At 44.1% G+C, this 22,791-nt stretch overlaps 1 long non-coding RNA gene across 1 annotated transcript in view; it reads right to left on the bottom strand.

The window, feature by feature from the left end:
- The window catches only part of LOC125638407 (uncharacterized), a 35,655-nt gene extending 15,331 nt beyond the window's left edge, over positions 1 to 20,324 (bottom strand). The window contains exons 1-3 of the long non-coding RNA XR_007357213.2: positions 20,190 to 20,324; positions 16,453 to 17,663; positions 7,264 to 7,388 (exon numbers count right to left, since the gene is read on the bottom strand). This is a non-coding gene — a long non-coding RNA (uncharacterized LOC125638407). The remainder of the gene's footprint in view (positions 1 to 7,263; positions 7,389 to 16,452; positions 17,664 to 20,189) is intronic.
- Between the last annotated feature and the right edge of the window lie 2,467 nt (positions 20,325 to 22,791).

Genomic DNA, 22,791 nt, shown 5'->3' with positions numbered 1-22,791 from the left:
TTTCACATGGAATATTTTTAAAATACATACTAAATTATGTGAAATTAGTTAACGTGCATTAGAAGTTACAAAGTGATCAATAATATTAATAATTTGCCCAACTCAAGTTCAGACCTGGTTAAAAAATTCATGGGTCGTTAGACCCAGGTCTTGGCTCAGTCTGCATTCAGAGATAACTTTTCCAAGATTTGAGGATGGTCAGACCCAGGGTTTTGGTTGCACTCTCAGTAGCAGTTAAACTTTCATTGCATGTAGCTTTCTTGGCCACATCCTATTTTATGTTGGAAAAGCAACATAAACATTCAACTTCATAATGCAACTAGAGGCTCTAAAAGGAGGGTAAAGATAAGTTAATGCATGTAACTTCCACTCCTTATGGACCGGATGCTCAAAAGAGCTGGCACATTGAGTCATAGCCCCATTTGAAAAGTGGGCCATAAGTGTAACAATGGGAACTGGGTTCTGAGTACTTTGAAAATGCAGTGCTTCATATAGCTGTGGATGTTTTCATTAAGAATACAGATGTCCAATCCTTCCTGTGAAACCTATTTACCTCTTAGTCAAAATGACACCTTGTGGCAATGAATTCTGCAAGTTAATGCATTGTTTTTAAAAAGTATATTTAATCAGTTTCAATTTAACACGATGTCCCATTGCTCTAATATTAGGAGAGAGAGAGTAAATAAGTGCCTGGCTGATCTTTGTCATATCATTAACTATTTATAGAACTCTACCATATCTCATCTTAATTTGTCATCTCCTAAATTTCCCAGTATATAAAAATTGACTTCAGATGGATTCTGCAATTAAAGGATTTATTCTTTTTATTTAGAAAAGTCTATTTTGTTCATTCTTCCCCCCACGCTAAAAATTATTGCACCGTTATGTTTATATCTGATTGATCCTGATCACGTTAGAAGGCAGTGTGAGGTTTTTTAGCCACAGGGTATGTCTTCAGGTTTTTGGTGTTTATGTATAACACAATCTGATAAGAATTATAGCTGAAAGGTTGGAAAAGTCTGGATTAAAGAACTTGTTCTTAGGATTCTATTTCGAGCACAAGCTGGAAGCGTTTTGATGGGAGCATTTAAGATGACCTGGAAAAGGCTTTATGCTCATTTTGGGTTCTTTATGACTTACAAAAAAGGACTGAAATCTTTTCTCCCCAGATTTTTTCTTCATTTATACATTAGAAATTCAGGTTTTGTCTACCATGCTTGACCTGGAAAAGACTCTGTATGACTGGAGAGCTACTGTGATTTTTTGACCTCCCCAATACTAAGAAAACGAAAGTTGAGCAGCTGAGAGGGGAAGAGATCTATACTCAGACTGGTTTAACTTTTTTTTTATTATTTTGCTTTTTTGTTAACCTCTATTTATCTCAAATACATAAACAGTTGAAAGGAAAAAAAATCTCATTGTTAAATGTCCAACCTCCTCCCCTTAAATTAAGGTCTGAGAAACTTCCCATCAGGGAAACAAATTTGGTATTCCTGATATTTTAAAGTAACAACCAGGAAAAAACTATCCTTCCCAACACATTCTGTGTTTTCTTTATATATCATAAAGAAACAAAAAAGGGCAAAAGCCCTCTTCTTTTCTTTTTAGATCACCTTAAAGCTTCCCTACCCTCTAAGCCAGAGTTGTGGCCTATGACATCTGTTACCCCTCCTGATGGGCTGAAGCAATACCAGTTTCAGCTGTATTCTTGTTAGATTTCTCTAGGGTAAATGAGGTCAAGTCTCTTCAGCACGTAATTGGGCTGTGCCAAGGAAAATCTAGGGCATTGCAGAAAGTGTCTTGGTGTTGCAAGCGATGGCAGTTTTCTCTATAATCTGTGCAGAGCGAATGCTCCAGCATGCTTATCAAGTTATTTTGCTTCAGGGTCATTGTCTTCCACCAGCAGCAGAGCAATGAGGATTGTTGGAACCTTAAAAATGGCTGCATGATTCACAGGCTCCCTGTCACTGTATAGTTTATGGGAAGGGGTGCATGTCCTTGGCAAAAATTTCTCTCCTTCCTTCTCCCCTCCACTATAGTGTAATACGCCACATGCCAGCTGGCATGTGGCCTTGATCCACTTACCAGGCCCTAATATTTGGTGAGTTGTCATCTAGTTTCCGTGGGCCATTTTGGGAACCGCTCAGCAAACAGCTGCTCCCACCTCCCTTTGCTTCTATTGGAAGTGTCTCCCCTCAATTAGCTCTGCAGTTCCTCCCCACTGCCCACAAAGCTTCCTGTCTCAGCTGTATCCTGCCAGCATACTGCTCCTCTGCTGTACCTAGCCACAGCTCTTCCCATGGGCTACCAAGGGCAGCTGCTAAGCACATAGTGGCTAGCAAAACTTTCCTCAGGGTTCCTCAGTCACCTGGCTCCCCTAGCTTCTCCTGCACCCATCCCCATCGTTCTGCCTTGCTGCCTCACCAAATCAGAGTTCCAAAAGCATTGCACTGTAGTCCCAAACCTCGTGGGCCTTGCCACCTACCAGCTGGCTGCACTTCAGTGGTGGTGTATGTATATAGTTTGTAAAGTGCTTTGGGATCCTCTGGGAGAAGAGAGAATCTCTCACTTTTACAGTATCTCCCAATAAGAGCAAATAATATTTCCCTCTGACATTAACATTGCAGGGTTCTCTTTCTAGGGCACAGGGGCTGATTTCCTGTTTCCTATGGTTTCCTGATACACTCCCATAAGCAGCTCCATGGGTCCTGACAGCAAAGGGGTTCCAGAGCCCCCTTGCTCTTGCTGATTGGCCAGACTGTTGCAGAGCTACAGGGGTGGTAAGATAATCGGCAAATGTTGAAATAATCAACATCTGTCAGGCCTCCCTCTGCAAATGATCCTGCCTTTCAATTTGGGGCAGTTGGTCATTTGATTGAAGTGCTCCGCACCTGAGTGATGCTGGCAAAATTCATCTCCTGTCCTGAAGGCCTTCTAAACATAGCACTCTCACTGACCTCATTGGAGATACAGTAACTGTATGGAAGAAATGCAGTGCTGACCCCTCTATGAGAGCCAATACAGTATTTAGGGCAAACAAATACTAGCAGTGACCCGTTCCTCATGAGTACCTTATTTCAGCAAAGAAAACATTTTCAGAAGACCCATTTCTATCAGTATTCCCTATGGAGCGGAAGCCACACTTTTCTGTAGAATTTTGTGCAGTGCTTTACAAGGGCTAAGCCCATACAAGCAGCGAGGCTGTACCAAACTTCTAGACATCCAAGAGATTTAAGTTGCTTTAAATAGTCTTGTAGGAATCTGTGATACTTTAATCGCCTTGCTTGCAGCAAAGTATTTGCAGTGATTTATTATTGGGTTTAGTTATGTTCTCTTAACATCCTCTGGAGCAAGAGATAATGGCTGAGAACATTTCCTTCTACCCCACTAACTTTCCGTGATTATTTCAGGAAGGTTTCTGTGAACCACCTCTGCCTTGCAGCATAGTGACAAGAGAGCCTGCGCAAAACAGCGATTCTATTTCCTATACTAAATAGGAAACGAAGAGTCAAGATTACTTACATATTTTATGAGTAAGGACCTACTAAATTCAGTCCATTTTGGTCAATTTCACGGTCATAGGATTTTTAAAATAGTAAATTTCACGATTTCAGCTATTTAAATCTGAAATTTCACGGTGTTGTAATTGTAGGGGTGCTGACCCAAAAGAGGGTAATTGAGGCATCACAAGGTTATTGTAGGGGCGTCACGGTATTGCCATCCTTAGTTTTGCACTGCTGCTGGCAGTGGCGCTGCCTTCAGACCTGGGTGGCCAGAGATCAGCAACTGCTGGCCAGAAGCCCAGCTCTGAAGACCATGCTACTGCCAGCAGCAGCACAGAAGTAAGGATGGCATGGTACGGTAATCCTACCCTTACTTCTGTGCTGGTGCCTTCAGAGCTGGGCCCTTGGTCAGCAGCTGCCACTCTCTAGTTATCCATTGCCACACTTCTGCACCGCTGTTGGAAGTGCTGTCTTCAGAGCTGGGTGCCTGGCCAGCAGATGCCACTTTCTGGCCACCCAGCTCTGACGGCCACACAGAAGTAAGGGTGGCAATACTATGCCCCCCCCAAATAACCTTGCAACCTCCCAATGACCCCCTTTTGGGTCGAGACCCCCAGTTTGAGAAACTCTGGTCTCCCCTGTGAAATCTGTATAGTATAGTGTAAAAGTACACAGATTTCATGGTCCATGACCTGTTTTTTCATGGCTGTGAATTTGGTAGGGCCCTATTTATGAATAAGTAAAATATGGAAAACAAACTCCTATCCATGGAGAAAAGGTGGTGTTTGCACATCACAAAGACAAGTTTGTGTACTAGATTTTAGAGTCATGATGTGTTATGTCATCACTGGCCCAGGACATAATCTGTCTGTCCTGGCTTTGGACTGGGATAATTCTGAAGGGGCAATCCCACATTTACAAAGCTCTTCCTTTGGGTCTTCCCACTTTTACCCAACCAGGGAATTTCTTTTTATATTGTAATTCTGACCACACCTAATACCTTTTGCATATGCATGACATTTCATCACACTTTTCCTTATCTGTACTTCCACACCCCATAAATATTGGGATGCCCTGTCTTTCATAGGTTGTTTCTTAGTTCCTCTTATTCTCAAGAACATCTCTGCACAACATGTGTCTATGGCAACTTGTGCTCAGGAGAGATGTTCTTGAGAATAAGAGGAACTAAGAAACAAGGGAAGAGCCACAGGAAACCCCCAACAGGAATCATCCCTCTATTGATGATTATCTAGTGAAAGATCCATCAGACCCTAGAATCTTGTGGTCTTGGACAATACATTGCAGTCTATTGCAATCCACTTTTCCATAACCTCACCTATTGCAGAGGTGAGCAAAGTACAGCCCATGGGCCACATCCGGCCCACAGGACTGTCCTGCCTGGCCCCTTGGCCCCTGAGCCCCTGGCCGGGAGGCTAGCCTCCGGCCCCTCCCCCACTCCTCTCCTGCAGCCTCAGCGCAATGCGCTGCCAGCACTCTGGGTGGCGTGGCTGTCTCTGGCCGGGCCATTCGGCTGTGAACTCCTGCCACTCTGAGTGGCATGGTAAGGGGGTGGGGAGCGGGGTGGGGTCCCGGTGGGGGGGAGTAGGGTAAGGGGGTGGGGTCCTTGGGGGCAATCAGGGGACAAGGAGCGGGGGCGGTTGGATGGGGTAGATGTTCTGGGGGGGTGGTTGGGGGGGAACAGGGGGTTTGGATAGGCATGGGAATCCTGGGGGGCCTGTTGGGTGGCAGGAGGGTGGATAGGGTTCAGGGCAGTCAGGGGGCAGAGAGCGGAGTGGGGAGTTGGATAGGGGGCGGGGTCATGGGGGAGGTGGTTAGGAGACAATGAGTGGGGGGGAGTTGGATGGGTTGGAGGTTCTGAGGGGGGCAGTCAGGGGGTGGAAAGTGTGAGGGGGGGGCCAGGCTGTTTGGGGAGGCACAGCGTTCCCTACTCAGCCCTCCATACAGTTTCGCAACCCTGATGTGGCCCTCGGTCCAAAAAGTTTGCCCACCCCTGACCTATTGGCACATTTTTTACAGTAATCTTGTGACCTGACTGGCATAGCGTTATTCCTCAGTCATCCACTCATGTCAAGCATTCTTAAGTCTATGGCCTAGTCTGGCTAGGGTGACCAGGTGTCTTGATTTTATAGGGACAGTCCTGATTTTTTGGGGCTTTTTCTTATATAGATGCCTATTACCCCCCCACCCCCATCCCAATTTTTCACACTTGCTATCTGGTCACCCTAAGTCTGGCTAAGCTAAAATCTTACAGGTCTCAGTCTGTAGGCCTTGCATTCCAGCCATGTTTTACTAATACACATTCATCATTCTAAATACTGGTCAGTCTTATACTTCTGTAATCCTACAACTTACATCTATTTAGCATACATTGATTATGTATGAAATAGTATATGAATTGACCATAATACCACATTACACAATGATAAATGGATGATCAACTGAATTCACTGGCTACAATCTTCTGGGACTTGTGTGTGTTTGTGTTAACCTACAGTACAGTATCTACAAGGGCAGATTAAGCATGTGCCAGGATGTCTCACTGCAGAGATCATTAAATCTGGACCAGACAAACAGGTAGATCATAAGTTAAAAGCTTCACAACACAATCTCTTGTATTCAAAGAATTGTATTTAAAAAAAACACTCCTGTGGATGTGTTGTGTTGAGATACTTGTGTTAGAAATCCTCAAATGTACTTAGGCTTAACAGAGAGCAGTATTAATGGTACCAACGTAAAAGGTGGCTTTTTAGATACTAGTTGCCTATTTAAATCTAAAACAACAAAGACTTTAAACTTCAAAGTCTTCTAAATATGCCCAAACTTGTGAGAGCCAGATCTGGACTCAAACCTGGCAGCTCATACCTAGTGGATTAAACAGGGAGCTGGAAGTCAGGAAACCTGGGCTTCATTTGCCTCTTGCTCAGCAAGTTACTTCACCTCTCTTTCTACCTGTAAAAAGAGGATAATGGCACTTATGCATCTTGGTGAAGTGCTTTGAGCTGTATGGATGAAAGTTGCTAATTATATGCAAAGTAGTATTTAATATCTTTAGTTCTGCTGCTCATGGACACCTTAGAAGTGGTCTTGAAGGTATTAAAAATGCTTTTATGAGATACTTCACCTCAGGTTCTAAATGGAAAAACCTTGCAATATTTCTGGAAGCTTTGAAAGAGAAACAAAATAAGGTAATATTTAAACAAGGAATAAAAACATCTTAATCATGAAGCAAATAAGCTACATTTGTTCAGCAGCTTAATTTAAAAATGAGACAGCTGACATCTCTTTACCTCAGTTTCTCTATCTGCATAATGATACTACCCACCTAACACGAAATCTGTGAGGGCTATTGAGGTAATATTTGCACAGTGCATTGAAGATGTAAATGCTAAGTACTGCTGTCTTATAAAACTATGGTGTTGCATAACTAAGAGGCTGAGACCTTCTGAAAATGTACATATCTTCACAATGCACTTTCATAAGAAATATAAGTGGCTGATCCAGTCCAATGGACTTCAATAGGAATAAGACTGGGCCCTTATTCTCCTACACCTTTCATACAGTTTATTTTGTTTATTCAGTGCAGAGATATTAAACCAGCTTTGAAATCCAGATAATTGACGAATCACAATCATTGATGCTCAGAACAGTCTGATGGACTTTTACAGAACCCAGAGATTCCAAAGTATAGTAGTGAAAATTATAATAAGACTAATGGAAAGATGTGGCTCATATCACTTACCTGAGAGAGTCTGAATGCAAGTCCAACTTTCTTTTTGCCATTATACCAGATAATCAAGCTGCAGACACCTGTCTGAACCCTCCTTCCATTTCACCAGGCATGTTTTTTACACTGCACAATTTGAGCTGCAGAGATGAAAAAATTCAGTGGAAGCAAGCCCAGTCCATTTAGAAGAGAACTCCCCTCAATGTTCCCTCCTAATTTTTTCCATCCATGTGCGGAATGAATTTTATGTGCACCAATATCGAGGTGACGTGCAGATGTGCACCACCAGTAGAAACAAAAACACCTAGCTATAATATATATATGTTTAAAAGTTACTATAGCCAGGACAGGTTAGACATTTTAGTACTCACTACTCAAAGAATTAAATTTAAGCGTAAGAGAAATAAAATTATGAAATGCATAACCAGTCAAAATGCTAAAATAACATTACTTCGAAAGAATGAAATTACAGAGAATATATGTGCATTGCCGGAAGTACCAAGAAGTATGTGTACTAACACAAGTATGTGTTTAGAGGTGAGTGTGAAAGAGATGGAGGGAGTGCGTGTGTGAGAAAGAGAGACAGTGTGTATGTGCTACCTGCTGGGAAAGTGTATGAGAGATGGTGTGCTGTCTTTTTAAGCAGAGAGGCACTCGCTCATCAGTCTGAAGGTTTGTTCAGACCGCAGCAACTGCATCTAACTTCTGAGCCCTGTCCCTGCACCCCCCTGCTCTGCAGAGATGGGGTACGTGGGTGGGGGATATATGGGGAAAGGGGGACACCCTGACATCAGCACCCCTCCTCCCCCCACACTTTGCATGGCAAGCAGGAGGGTCCCAGGAACAGCTGGCCAGGGGCTCCAAGGCAGAGAATAGGAGCAGCAGAGCAGTGGTGAGGAGGGGCACCAGCACACACGACGCTGCCAGATGTGCGCGGCTCTACTAATCAAGTGCACGGCACTTGATTGACTCTGCACAGCTGCGCAGCTTAGAGGGAACACTGCCTGGGATGTGTTTTCTAGCTAGTTTCATGTAGTGATAATGTCAGCCATGTGGCCTAGCAGCCTAGACCTTACTTACAGCTTTATTTCTGCAAGGACAGCCAAAAAATGTTCAGAGTAGGAGGCCTGCGCATTTCAGACGAGCTATTTCTACAACGTGGCACATGGTAGAAAGACCTGAATACAGTAACTATAGCTATGAAAACGGTGATGTTGGAAGGACGTGGTGCTAAGATTTTTCAGCAAACATGAGGGGGCTGAAGCTCTTGGTCTAAGTATGAACCCTGCTGCTGTTCTGCTATAATGTCCTTAGAAATCACAGAAGGAAATCTAGCAGAATGTTTTAAATAAGGAAATACCGTCAACACATTATAAATTAGAGCATTCAGAATAAAACTGAATTCAGTTGTGCAGGGCCTATAATTAACTCCAGGGATAGACAGGCATCTTCGGATCTGAACACAAAGCAGGCAGATGGCTATAGCCATATAACTAGCTCTTAATCTATTATTGTTGGAATTGAAATAAAAAGCAACAAGTGGTAGGAAGAAGGTGTGTTTTCTCCTTTGCTGCAATGGCTTTTATTTAAATAAATGAAATAGATATGCTGGGAGCATTCTGCCTTTTACTTATGAGAGACTTTCTGGGAGGAAGGATGGTCTTGTGGTTAAAGCTCAGGCCAGAGATTTGGGTTCTAGTCCCAGCTCTGCCATAAAGTTCCTTGGTGACACAGTGAGTTATTTAATCTCTTGCCTCCATTTCCCCATCTGTAAACTGGGCATTTGAATAATACTTATTCAGAGAGGTAATATGAGGTTAAAACCATTAATGTTTATAAGACACTATATATAAGTAAGGCTAAGATTTAATTGGTAAAAGTCATGGACCGGTCACGGGCAATAAATAACAATTCACAGCCCATAACCTGTCCATGACTTTTACTATAAATACCCCTGACTAAAACTCTACTTCTGGGGTGCTGCTGCTCAGGGGGGCCCCTGCTGGGGAGGCGCTGTTCCAGTGCTGGGGGTTGACTGCCCCCTGGCCGCTGCCCCCTAGGACCACTCTACAGATGGCCTGTGGATGTCCCAGGCTGCTGCTCCAGCAGCCTCGGGACCGCTGCTTCAGTCGCCCCGGGACCACTGCTGCTCGGGTGCTTCCTGGAGCCAGCCGCTGTTCCGGCAGTTCCCAGAGCCAGCTGGCCCCGGGCCTTCCAAGCAACGGCTGGTGTGGATGGCCCCTGGGACCGCCGGATTAGCTGGCTCCAGATCGCTCCAGCAGCTGCTTGGATGGCTCTGAAGTCAGCCACACCAGCCGCTGTGGAAGTCACGGAGGTCATGGAAAGTCATGGAATCCCTGACTTCCACAAAAGAATCACAGCCTTATATATAATTACAAAGTATTTTACATGCAAAATGTAATTGGTCTCTTACACAGTTGGCATGTGATGTTTTATTCTTCTCTGCTAAACCTAAAACTTGATTTTCCCTTTATATATGCCACCTATGGCCTGCCATGTAGCTCAGGAACCAGTGTGAACATGTTTCTGTTAAGCAGAAAAGGCTTTTCAGGGCATGATGCAGTAACTTGCATTGCATCAGGCATTTTTCCATTCAGGATGAAACAGAGTTGTTTGCAAGTGCCATATGTCATTTCTTATGTAAAGAATAGTTCCTTGCTTGGGATGTGAGCATATTTTACAGAAAGCACTGCACATCCATTTCCTGTATTTAATTATTGGTTTCCCTAACTTACTTTGCATATCTATCATGTGAACTCTTGTGACTTCTGTTCCATTTGGAAAACACCTTGCATGTTATAGATACTATCAGAACAAATAAATAATAATACTAATAATGCAATAAGCTCATTTCAAGTAAGGCAGAAGATTATATTCCTGAGATGGATGTACCATTACAATGTCTTAGTAGACCCTTGGCTAAAAAGATATTGCTAAGGAAAAATACAGCTCCTTCATTAGTAGATAATTCATTGGGTAAATAATAAAAACATCACATACCATAGGCTGGCAAATACAGCTAAGAGTAAAATTGTCCTCTCTAGTCAATATTGTAGATCTTTTACCCATAATGCAGATTTGTGGCATATTCTCATTTATTCCCCATACAGAATTCCCCTTTGTCAGTTTTTGGCCTTATCTGTGACTAGATTTATTACTTATTAATATTCCAAAGATTACTTATTGTTTGTTAAGCACCAGTGATGTTCGCAACAATGTACAAGTCACAAATAAAGACAAGCCTCTGCCTTTAATAGTTTATGATTTAAAAGAGACAACGATAAATTAGACCCACTGGGAGACCCAGAGGAATATTAATCTGGAATGTTACATTTTATGTATCTGTAACATGTTCTTTCTTCCATTTCTGTTTGGAGAAGTCAATTGACTGAGGTTTGTAAGTGTTTGCTTGCGGATTCAATGGAAGAAGTAGTCTGTAGTTAGGATGTGAATGAGGAAAATTTAGAGACCTGTTGCCCTGGGGATTATGAGGCTGTTTCATTGATAGGGAGCAACAGGGACACAGACCCAGAGATGGGACTAGAAAACGGAATCCCCTTAGCTTCTTACATACACTCTTACATACACTACTTCATGCCATGAGTACATTAGTTTGACACCATCTCATGAGTACGTCTCTGAATCATTATCTTTTCATCTCTAAATTACTGCTTTAGTTCCAGTTTAGGTGAGTAAAACTCATTGTCATCTGTTGGCTTGTTCAGTGACCTGTGCAAATTTGGTGGACTCAGTCCAGTCCCTGTCAGACAGGTGTATTTATCACAACAATCATCACTAGAACAAGCGCTAAATGCTTCAGAATATTTTGAGGTTATTACAACACATCCTCAAACCACCAACACTGACAATAAATAGTACCTGTATGTATCCTATTTTATTTCCATTCTTACAATATATTGAGTAGAATTTCAGGGTGAGGTGAGAAGCCACCTCTGATCTTGATCAAAAGTCTGCACAGTCTATCACAAATGAAATCTCAGCAGCTACCTTTTATATTTTAATGTGTTCCGATTTGGTGAGCCTTGTCAGGGCCCTGGGTTAGTAACTGTTAGTGACACTGGAGGTCATTGCCAGTTTACCTGATTTCACATGCTGCTAGATGATTGAAAGGAGCTCTGAGTGCTCACTTTGCTGTTTTAAGTGGACTTGATATTATTCGAATTATTGACCTTCTAATCCCTGTCTACAATCACCATTGTGTGCGCTATTAAAATCTGAGACAAGGAAAAAGCACTAGCACTTGGACAAAGATGGTTAGAATTAAGGAATACAATTTTAGCGCAATTCTGAAATGCCCAAGACTGGAAATGAGGAAATCTGGGTCTTCTTCCTGGTTTTTCACAGGCTAGTTATGTGGCCTTGGAACAACCACAATTTTTTTTTTCCTGCCAAAGTGTCTTTATCTGGAATTTGGGACTAACAAGACTTCTCTGACTCACAGAGGTGTTATGAAGCTTAATTCATTAATGTTCATAAATGTTCATTGTGCCTTCAATCCAAGGCAATGTAAACATTACCATATTATTTTCAGGCATTTATAGTTACTTGCATCCAAGTCAGGCATAGAGTACACGGACTAGATCAGGGATCGGCAACCTTTGGCACGCGGCCCATCAGGGTAAGCCCCTTGGCAGACTGGGACAGTTTGTTACCTGCAGCACCCATAGGTTCAGCCGATCGCAGCTCTCACTGGCCGCAGTTTGCTGTTCCAGGCCAAAGGGGGCTGTGGGAAGCAGCATGGGCCAAGGGTTGTGCTGGCTGCCGCTTCCTGCAGCCCCCATTGACCTGGAACAGCAAACCGCAGCCAATGGGAGCTGCGATTGGCTGAACCTGCGGACACTGCAGGTAAACAAACCGTCCTGGCCCACCAGCAGATTTCCCTGACGGACCGCATGCCAAAGGTTGCCGATCCCTGGACTAGATTCACTACCATTGTTGTAGGAAGGGGCACTGCACCTAGGTGGAGATTCACAGTCCAGGAGGGACAGGCAGTGTTTATACTGTCACCTTCTCTTAGGGTGTCACTGATTTAGTGAAAGCTTTAACTTCCCCCAGGAGCTCTATAGATGCCCAGCTAGTAGGATTGCCACAAAAACTGGTCATATGGGGTGATCCTGAGCTGGATAGCTGGCAGTGTGCACTGAGTATCCTTATAGATTTCCTGGGACAGCTACCTTCATACAAGGATACAGGCCTAGCTATATGTGTACGCTGCTGCTCTAGCAGGGTTCTGGTGACTGCAGCAGCAGAAGACAGGGACAGTAGAGTGCTCCCAAATTATTTAAAAGGATACTACTGAATTCCCTTACACTACAGCAGTGGTGCCCAGCTTTTTTACACAGGAGGGCCACATAAACCTAAGCACAGCCTTGTGTGGGCCAAACAGATTCTACATATTTTAATAAGATTTAAAGTCACCTGTACTGATTTTATATTTTAAGTTCAGCTTGTTTCGTATGTAGTTAGTTAGCTTGTTTCTATGTACAGTAGTGTCTATTTATGCACTTGTATAAAATAAAGGTAAGCATAATGACAAAATGCTAATGAACCGGCTGTTAGTACACTGTGGTGAAGCAAGCCACAGGCCTTATGAAATTCTCTGGTGGGCTGTGTAGTGCATCTGCGGGCTGTAGGTTGGGCACCCCTGCACTACAGAGCCAAAGGGGATAAAACTTTACTGAAAAAAAGACCACGCATGCCTTTCTCCTCTAGATTTGCTGCTTTAACTCTAGCCTGGGTTAGTAGTGACCGAAAATCATTATCATCTGATGGCTGTTTGGTGGTCCAGTCCCCAGTGGACAGGGGTCCTTATCACAAATACTGCTTCCACAATTGGCACTAATTGGTTCTTCTGTTGGCAGTCTCAGAGGAGAGACCCAGGACTGAATGGGCATAAAGATTCAGCCACCTCTCATTCCTAAAGATAACCCATCCAGATTAGCACTTGGGCAGCGTGAGGAAGCTCAGATTGCTGCTGCATGTGTTGTCTTGTTTGCTGGGGGCTCAGTTGGGGCTTTGCCATGATCATGACACACGGAACAGCGCTGCCCCAGGAGCAGCCCAGGAAGCAGACTGCAACTGGGAGTCACATTCTGGCTTCTGGTTTCTCCCTGCCTGGAGGGAAACCTACCCTGTACCTAGTCTGTACCTGGTGCAGTGAGCACAACCCAGCACGTTGGTAGGACAGAGTCAAGGTTCTGACTGTTGCCCACTTGGGGAAGCCACTACCTATGATGAATGTAGCCAGCACAGGGGCACATGAGGCACCTATGGCTCCTTACTTCCCTGTGTAGGCATACAGGAAAGGTCACAGTCTGGCCCTGCATTAACAGGAAACATTATTTTCCTTTCATGAGCAATACAATTCACACCTGTCCAGACCAAAAGCCCATAGAAATTGAAATCCTCAAACTACTGCCCAAGCGTAACCATCATATGGGTATGTATCTGGCAGTTCTTGATTCATGAGTGATTCTTTTTGATTCACAGTAATCTATACTTAGAGGCTTTGACACCAATGTATTTGAAAGTGAAGTTTAAATGTGCCTCTTTTTCTTACAGAACATATCATTCTGTAACCATTTCAGCTGTATCAGCAATTTCACCATCTCGGTGGCTTGCTTTTATTGTATTTTCAGTTGTTGGGCCTGAATCTGATTTCACACTGGTGTAAATCAGGAGCAAAGCTCAGGTGTAGTGAAGAATTGAGCCCATTTTCTTTCCCTCTCTGTACCATTTGAACCTTGGCACTTCCTCAGTGTTTTTAATTAACATGTATAATAACAAAGCCGTAGAACTGGGCCAGATCTGCCAAGGAAATAATACTACTTTGCAGTTGCATAGCTTAATGAATTAAGTTTGACAACAGCATGTTAGGTGGGTAAACGCACATAATTCCCCCTCCTTATGTATGGGTCCAAATCATAAAGTCCAGATTCAGTTTTAGGGAGCTCTGATTTTGGATTATATATGAGGCCTTTGAAAATGTGGGTCCTGACAGGAATTTTGAATGCCCTCCAAAGTTGGGGTTTATTGCGATCTGGGGATTTGGTTTGGGTCCTTCTCTATCCAAATAGAATCTGAAACAGTCAGCCAAATAAGCAGTGGAAGCACAGATGGTATTAAGGTATCTAAGGAAAGCACAGCTGTTCACTTAACCTCCCTTACCATACACTGATCTGTGTGCTCAAAGCATGTGCACTTGCCAAAAACTGGATGGTGGCCTTTGAGCCCTACCACTCTGCCCACATATCAACATATTAATGGGGGTTGGCTGACTAAGTTCCCTCAGCCAGCATGCTGGGGATAGTCCCCTCTTTCACTGAGACACACTGTTATGGGGGAGAAAAGCAGCAAACAAAGGAAAAAGCATCAGCCAGAGAATCTGAAATTTCTAGTTTTCTTTCCCAGCTAGACCAGACAAGGACAAGAAAACAGCTTGATTTTATTCTGTAATATTTTATCTTCAACCCTTCAGCCACTGATGGGAAAATTAAATACAGATGAGATGTTAGTCTCTTTTCTCTAACTAAACTATAAAAATATAATCTGACTTGTCCAGACAAGGACAGTATAAACAATATCCGAGGTTTCTATTATTAGGTTGGTAAGTCCATTGCCTAGGTTTGAGTTCAGTGCATGGCAGGAGAGAGCTGAGATTAAATATATTGTAGCTGCTTCTTCTCAACAGAAATGTTGGATGTTTTTGTTCTCTGAATAATGAGACACTGAATCATTGCAAGTTATTAAATATAAACCTCTTCAATTAATGCAGAGTCATTAGCTGCAGGATTTACATACATTTTTCTGATGGCTCTACATGTCAACTGTCAGTTTGTGCAGCATTTTAATATTCCACTGTTCGGGGTTAAGAAGGCTTATGAGATCTTAGATCACTTATCAGTGTTTGGTGTGGAGTTTCATTATCTCTAGCATGGATTACTGAGGCACAAACTGTTGTTCTAATGGTTTCTTTGAAAGTTACTAATAATGCCTTCTCCAGAGAATTATACGTGGCTGTATAGTACATATAAAATAATATTATGCATCGTGTGTGATGGACGAGATATCCGCATTTGTTTGATTTGGATTCTAGGACACAAGGGTATTAAGGGGAAATGAAATGGCAGCTGCAGCTGTTGTAGGCATTCCCCAAAGGGTTAGAGCTAATAAGATGTATATCTTCATCCAAAACTGAGTTAATTCTGAAAGCAGAGGACAAAAAATGAAAGTTAAACTAATCACAAACATAAGAATCTAGGATAATGGAAAACAAAAAAGGATTTTTTTAAACTTCCTTCACTCATCTGTGCCAGATAATTATGATAAAAATGATATCTTTAAGCAAGAAATCCTGGAAGACAAGATGTTGTGCAGCTTGAGTGTCAGCTTTTTTGAGGGGGGGGGGAGAGGAAAAAAAACCCCAACCAAAAAAAAACAATCCATATCACAGATTGGAACTTTACGTCACACAGACAGTTTTTGAAAGATCCTGCATATATATCTAGACTGCTGCAAATTTATTGCCCAAAAGGGAATAACTTTTAAAATCCTATTTAGGGCTGATATTAAAGACTTTAATCTATTTTCTGTTTTTAAACTCTAGATAAAATATGGTGCTGGAAATCTAAAGTCACAATTAAGTTTGTTTGAAAATATTGCAAACCTATAAAAGAAAAGGTATATTCCAATTTAGCTTTATGCGTTGGGTTGACATCACTGTGCCTGGATTTATACCCTATATTTCCTCTAATTTTTATTTTAAGTTGTTGAATGCCGCTCTTTCATGTTCTCCTTTAAGAAGCTGTTAGTCTTACTCCAAGCAGCTAGAGCAGGCCTGCACAACTCATAAAGCAGCAAGGGCCATATTACTCTAGAGAAAACAGCTGAGGGCCGAACCACCCCCCCCCCAGCGTCGCCTGGCCCCGTGGAAACAACCCCCCCCCAGCGCCTCCCACCCCATGAAAACAAACCCTCCTTCCCCAGTGCTGCCCCGCTGAAACAGCTGTGGGCCGAAAAGGAAGGGGGGGGGGGAGGAGTAATACTTTATTAAGAATTTTTCAGTTAAAGCAAACTTCTTTAATTTTAATTTTTTTATGGATCGTGGAAAAATGAAAAACATCTGTTCCGTTGAAAGAAAACATTTGTACTTTTCATAATTACCTTGCACATTTAACGAGAGATAGTACATCTCTTTTCGGCAACAAACTTGTCATATTCGGGGGTCATATTTGAAGTGGATATTTTCATAATGTCTTCCAAAAGGTTGTCAGTCAGAGAAGTATGTTGCTTGTTTTTATTCATGTTCATGATGGAAAATGTTTGTTCACATATGTAGGTGCTTCCAAAAATGCTGAACGTTTTCAGTGCAACTTCAATAAGATTCTTGTATTTTTCATTGTCCAGACTTTTGTAGAAGTCCTGCAGGCTGCTTTCTCTGTGCTTATTTCAGTAAACTGCCAAACACTGAAGTTCAATAACCTCCAACTGCAAATCTAGTGGCACTTCCTCTGGATCCACAGAAAAGGGATCTTCAATCAGCTTCAACTGGACGTCGTCTTCTTTAGACAAAGTAAGCCTTCTGTCAAATTCTTCAATCAAAAGATTAATGTGCTTTCTTTATTTTTCTTCTAACTCGGCGTGTTTGTGCTGAGCAATACGCTGTACACAAGTGGGAAAGTGACATATTTCGCCTTTTGACAGCTGACTTCTGAAAAGTTTCAATTTCATTTTGAAAGCTTTCACTGCTGCACACATTTGAAATATAAGATGATTTTTTCCCTGAAGTTGAATGTTGAGATCATTCAGGTGTGCTGTAACATCACAAAAGAAAAAGATCTTGATTCCAGGACTCATTTTTAAGCTCTGGGAATTTTATTGGCCCATTTTCTAGGAATTTTGCTACCTCCTCTTTCAAAGCAACAAAACACTGGAGCACTCTTCCTCGACTCAGCCACCTCACTTCCGTATGGTAGATTAAGTCGCTGCACTCAGCGTCTACCCCTTCAAGAAAGGCTCGAAATGTCCTATGTTTTAGTCCTCTAGAACAGATGTAGTTAACGATGGAAACTCCACTGATATTACATGCTCAAATTTTAAGACTTTGCTAAACAAAACCTGCTGACATATAATGCAGTGATGTTTGGTTATTTGTCTCCCGATAAATTCTTCAAGAAGAGTAACTGCTCCAACATTTTTTCTGCACATAGCTGGAGCACCATCAGTACAAATGGCCACCAAGTTTGTGAAATCTAATCCCAACTTATCATTCATGTACTTTATCACTTCACTGGAGATTTCTTTTCTGGTTGTGCGACCTGTCATGGAGCACATGCCAGAAAGTTCTTCAATAATTTCAAAGTTTTTATCAATACCTGTAATAAAAAATAAGAAGTTGGGCGGTGTCTTTTAAATCAGTGCTTTCATCTACAACTAGGGAGTAAAAGCAGAATTTACTGACTCTCTGCTTTAACTGATCGTTTAGATTGGTAGAAAAGTCAGCTGCTATTCTCTGTACAGTCATGCGTGATAGACTGCCATTCTCAAATATTCCCCTCTTTTCTGGACATAACTCAGATACAGCAATCAACATACACTTTTTTAAAAATTCGCCTTCTGTGAAGCATTTCCCAGCAGCAGCAATTTCCTTAGAAATTTGAAAGCTTACTTTAGTAACTGTATCTTTCTCAGTGCTCGCTTTCTCGAAAATTTGCTGTTCTCTACTAAGGTTTTTCGCTAAACTGGCTGCTTTAATTATTTTTTCATTTGGGTTCAATTTGGCAAGATTGGGATGTTTAGTTTCAAAGTGCCGCCGAAGGTTGTATTCTTTTGGAACGGCTAACATTTCGCGACACACAAGGCACAGTATTTTGTCTTTGGAAACAGTACATAAGTATTTATTTGTCCATTCGGTGTTGAAAACTCTGTGCTCTGATTCTATTTTTCTTTTCACTCAGAGTATCCATTATGAAGCTCAAGATTGTATTGAATAAATTCACACATAAGGGAAACACTCAGTCACACACAAAGAGAAGAGATATCTCACTGCGCATGGCACACTAACAAGGCACTGATGGTGTGTGGAAGCCCATAGAGGGGGAAAGAAACTGCGTGCATAGGGTGACCAGATCACAGCAGTAAAATAGGACCCCCCCTTCCCGGTCGACCCCACCATCACACCCCTCTTCCCCCCATACCGCCCTGCTGGCTTGCTGCGTCCCCCCTTGTCAGTCCCCACCCCCACTCGCCTCCTTTTGCCTCCTCCCTCCCCTGCCAGAAACCCGCATGCCCTCCCCTAGAACCCCTGTTGGCTCACTGCTCGCCTCTTTGCCCACCTACCGCTCGCCCACCCGCTTGCCCCCAACTCGCCGCTTGCCCCCTCACCCCTCCCCAAGTATAAAGTCTCATTCAAAGACCCAGGGGTCACTATATTACTGCACACAGTAGTCAATCAATGCAGTTATAGATAAATCTCTGCATTATGCATTTTTGTATAACTTTTATATGACTTTGTATTGAACCTTGGTAATATGTTATAGCAGGCCCCTAAGGTAGTATAATTAAGGTAAAAGAAAAATGTCTTTTTGCTAGAAGTAGAATAAGATCTTCTCCCCACTTTGTAATCAATTGCCCTGTTGAATGAATGAGGTGTGAATGAGGAAGGCATGGAAGGCAGGCACCTCCAGACAGCTGCAACCCTTGGAGAGGTGATGGGAGCCAGACCAAGGACAATCAAACTTGTCAAATGGGCTGACTAGAGAAGAGCAGACATACTGACGGCCTCGGGGGTTAGAAGCAAGCACCTTCCTTTGGGAACACCCTCTTTGCAGCATTGGGACAACCCCCAGCCCAGAGAAAAGCAGCAAAAAGGACGAACGGACACAGTCCCAGATTTTGAATCTGGGAGATTTGCATAAGAGGGAAGCTACTATAAAAGTGAGGTGTCTTGCAGAGAACCCTGGGTTTCGTCTTGTCAACATCAGAGTAACACCCGGCTCCACCCCTCCCCCATCAAACTCACCTGGCCAGTGAAGTTAAGGGGAGCAACTCGTTGGTAACAATAGCAAGATGGAGAGAGTGTGTGTGTGTACATGAGTGTAATATATATCATATGCATATGATAGTGTTTATTATTACATGTAGTACTAATAAATGTGGCATTTTGCCTTATTCCCCCTGAAAAGATCCTGTACAGTACTTTAAGTAAAACACAGTAACAAAAAAATTTCAAATACTGAAAATGGATGCCCCCCTCTAGCCACCGACTCGCTGCTCGCCTCCTCAGGCCCCCCTCCCCCCTTGCCAGCTCACCTGCCCCCTAGCCACTAGCCTCTTCACCACCCCGCCGGCTGGGGGTGGAGCACTGACCTGGGGAAGCTCCTGTTTGGTGCTCAGGAGTGGGATGGAGATGGGGGGGGGTGCAGGAGTCGGGGCAGGGGAGGTATGTGGGGGGGTGCAGGGGTCAGGGCAGGGGGCTGGGGGCGTGGCGGTGCTCACGGCAGGGGCTGGAGGGGGTATGCCCCGATTCCAGCCCTTTCCCCAAGGCCACGCTAGCTCCTCTCCCCCCCGGAGCAGCGAGCGTGCTGAGGCTCCGCTCTTCCCCCTCCCTCCCCGGCAAGCGGCGGCAGGGAGAGGGAGAGGGAAGGGAACGTAGCACGCGGGGGAAGAGGCAGGGGAGGAGCCGCAGCTGCCGGCAGCATCAAGCTTCTGCCCCAACAGGAGAGAGCAGGGGGACGGAGAAGGCCGGGCCGAGCCTGGGCCCCTTTGGACCTGTGGGCCCGGCGCCAGTGGCACCATGGTAAATCTGGTATTGCCGCTACTGCCCGCCCGGCTCGCCATCCCCCCGCCCCGCCAGCTCGCCGACTCGCCTGCTCAGCCCCCCTCCCCCGCCGCCAGCTCACCTGCCCCCCAGTCACTGGCCTCTTCACCACCCGCCGGCCGGCCGGCCAGCCATTGGCTTTCCCCCCCGCCGCTTGCCTGCACCCCCCGCGGGCCGCACAGTGAGCCCACGGGAGCCGCATGCCGCCTGGGGCCGCATGTTGTGCAGGCCTGGGCTAGAGAATATCATTCTCTGGAAATTTGCCAGGTATTGTACAGGGAGAAAATGCCTTGAACCTCAATTTTAATCTGCACTTGAGTTCCCCCTCCTAGGAGTCTGAGTCGCTGTGTAATGTCCTCAGGTGCAACGATTTCTCCTCTAAAGAGTCTCCAAAGACTGTTCCTATGCTGGCAGTCATAGAATCATAGAATATAAGGGTTGGAAGGGACCCCAGAAGGTCATCTAGTCCAACCCCCTGCTCGAAGCAGGACCAATTCCCAGTTAAATCATCCCAGCCAGGGCTTTGTCAAGCCTGACCTTAAAAACCTCTAAGGAAGGAGATTCTACCACCTCCCTAGGTAACGCATTCCAGTGTTTCACCACCCTCTTAGTGAAAAAGTTTTTCCTAATATCCAATCTAAACCTCCCCCACTGCAACTTGAGACCATTACTCCTCGTTCTGTCATCTGCTACCACTGAGAACAGTCTAGATCCATCTTCTTTGGAACCCCCCAGGTAGTTGAAAGCAGCTATCAAATCCCCCCTCATTCTTCTCTTCTGCAGGCTAAACAATCCCAGCTCCCTCAGCCTCTCCTCATAAGTCATGTGTTCCAGACCCCTAATCATTTTTGTTGCCCTTCGCTGGACTCTCTCCAATTTATCCACATCCTTCTTGTAGTGTGGGGCCCAAAAAACTGTTGCATTTCCTCTGGGGTGTTACTGTAGGCAAGGTGCAAGCATTTTTACCGCTACGTAAATTAACCATGCTCAGTGCAGGTCGGGAAAAGACAAATTAATTGTTAATCATCAAATAGCATCTAGGACCTGGTCCTGTGAAGTGCCAATGAGCATCTTACAGAATTGGGCTCTTTTATTTGTTGATTGTCAAATAATTATTTCTGCAGAGTCTGTGTAATGTGTAGCTTGTGCAGTAAACTTTCCTCAGGAGCCTAAAATGGCTCTCAGCTCTGTGAAATATGGTCCCGCTCTTGCGTGGACATTACAGAAGATGTGGCAGTGGGGCAAACTTACCTGAGGCTATTTAAGAAGATAAAGTGAGAATGGGAAGTACTTGTTTGTCCCTTGTCCTTGTGTCTTAGCAGAGAATGTTCAGAACTACTGAACTTTGGATACTGCAAATGCTTTCGGTACAATGGGTGGTGTGTAGTGTAAATACCCAGAAAAATATAGCTATTGTAGATGCACGTAGGGTGACCAGATGCAGGGCTGGATTAATGCAGGTGCTTTAGGTGCTGCAGCCCAGGGCATGCTGGCAGGATGCGGCCTGCTGCTTTTCACAGACCAGTCCCTGAGTCTCGGCGCCCCCCCCACGGGGCTGGAGCCGCGAGTGCTGGCTCGCCAATGTGCCCCTGAAGCCTCTAGGTGAGGGGCATTCAGGGAATCTCTGTGCCCTGCCCCCAACACTGGCTCTGCAGCTCCCATTGGCCAGGTACAGTGGCCAATGGGAGCTGCGGGGGCGGCACCTGTGGGCACTGGCAGCGTGCACCGCACAGAGCAGCTGCACTCCAAACCTCCTGCTGCACCCCTGGCTCCACCCCAGAGTCCACCCCCCCAGCTGGAGCTGCACCCCCTCCTGCATCCCAATCCCCTGTCCCAGCCCTGAGCCCACTCCAAACCCCCAGGAGCCCCACAAAATCTAATAGCCCCTGGCCCAAAGGAGAGTTAATCCGGCTCTGACCCGATGTCCCAATTTTATAGGAACAGTCCCGATACTTGGGGCTTTTTCTTATATAGACACCTATTACCCCCCCATCCCTGTCTCAATTTTTCACACTTGCTATCTGGTCACCCTAGATGCATGTCACTTAGGAAAGTCCCTGTCATATCACTTGTCTTGTTAGTGCATAGTACATACCATTACTATATGGAATTTTGAAAAGCGATTGACAATTTCTCTTTAGTAGAAGCCTCAGCTCTCTAGAGGCTGCACATACTTTGATCATTTTTGTTCTATTCTCTACTTTGTAAGAGAAATTTCCAACATCAAGCAACTGAGGACAAATTCATTCGGGATGAATTTGCTCAAGGACAATGATGATTTTGTCCTTCCTACCCATTCTTTAAATGCCCCTGTTATCCACCTGCTGTGATTCCATTCCTTCACCCCCCAGCTTCTGTGGCATTACTGATCTGTGGCCCTACCCTCATTCTCCTAGATGAAATGTGAATAAGTACATGGGTGGCCTTAGCCAGTACCTTCTGATGTGTGTTCAAGACTGAGCACTTTTATTTGGACTCATTGACTAAATGGGCACATACAATTTATGTTAAAATCAGAAAGGGGCTCAAGCTTCAGAAGTTAAAATCTGGATTTTGAACGCCCAGCATTGCTCAGATGCAGAGATTTGGTTTGCCCATTATAAAGATAGAAGGCATTGGCAAAATCTAGATCCAAGTTTAGATTTTCAATGCCACCAAAATCTGGGGAAGTTTTGTTCTGAAGT

This window comes from Caretta caretta, chromosome 6, assembly GCF_965140235.1.
Source record: "Caretta caretta isolate rCarCar2 chromosome 6, rCarCar1.hap1, whole genome shotgun sequence".
Taxonomy (NCBI): domain Eukaryota; kingdom Metazoa; phylum Chordata; order Testudines; family Cheloniidae; genus Caretta; species Caretta caretta.
Note: the sequence above shows the minus strand (reverse complement) of the source record. Positions and strands in the feature narration are given on the sequence as shown.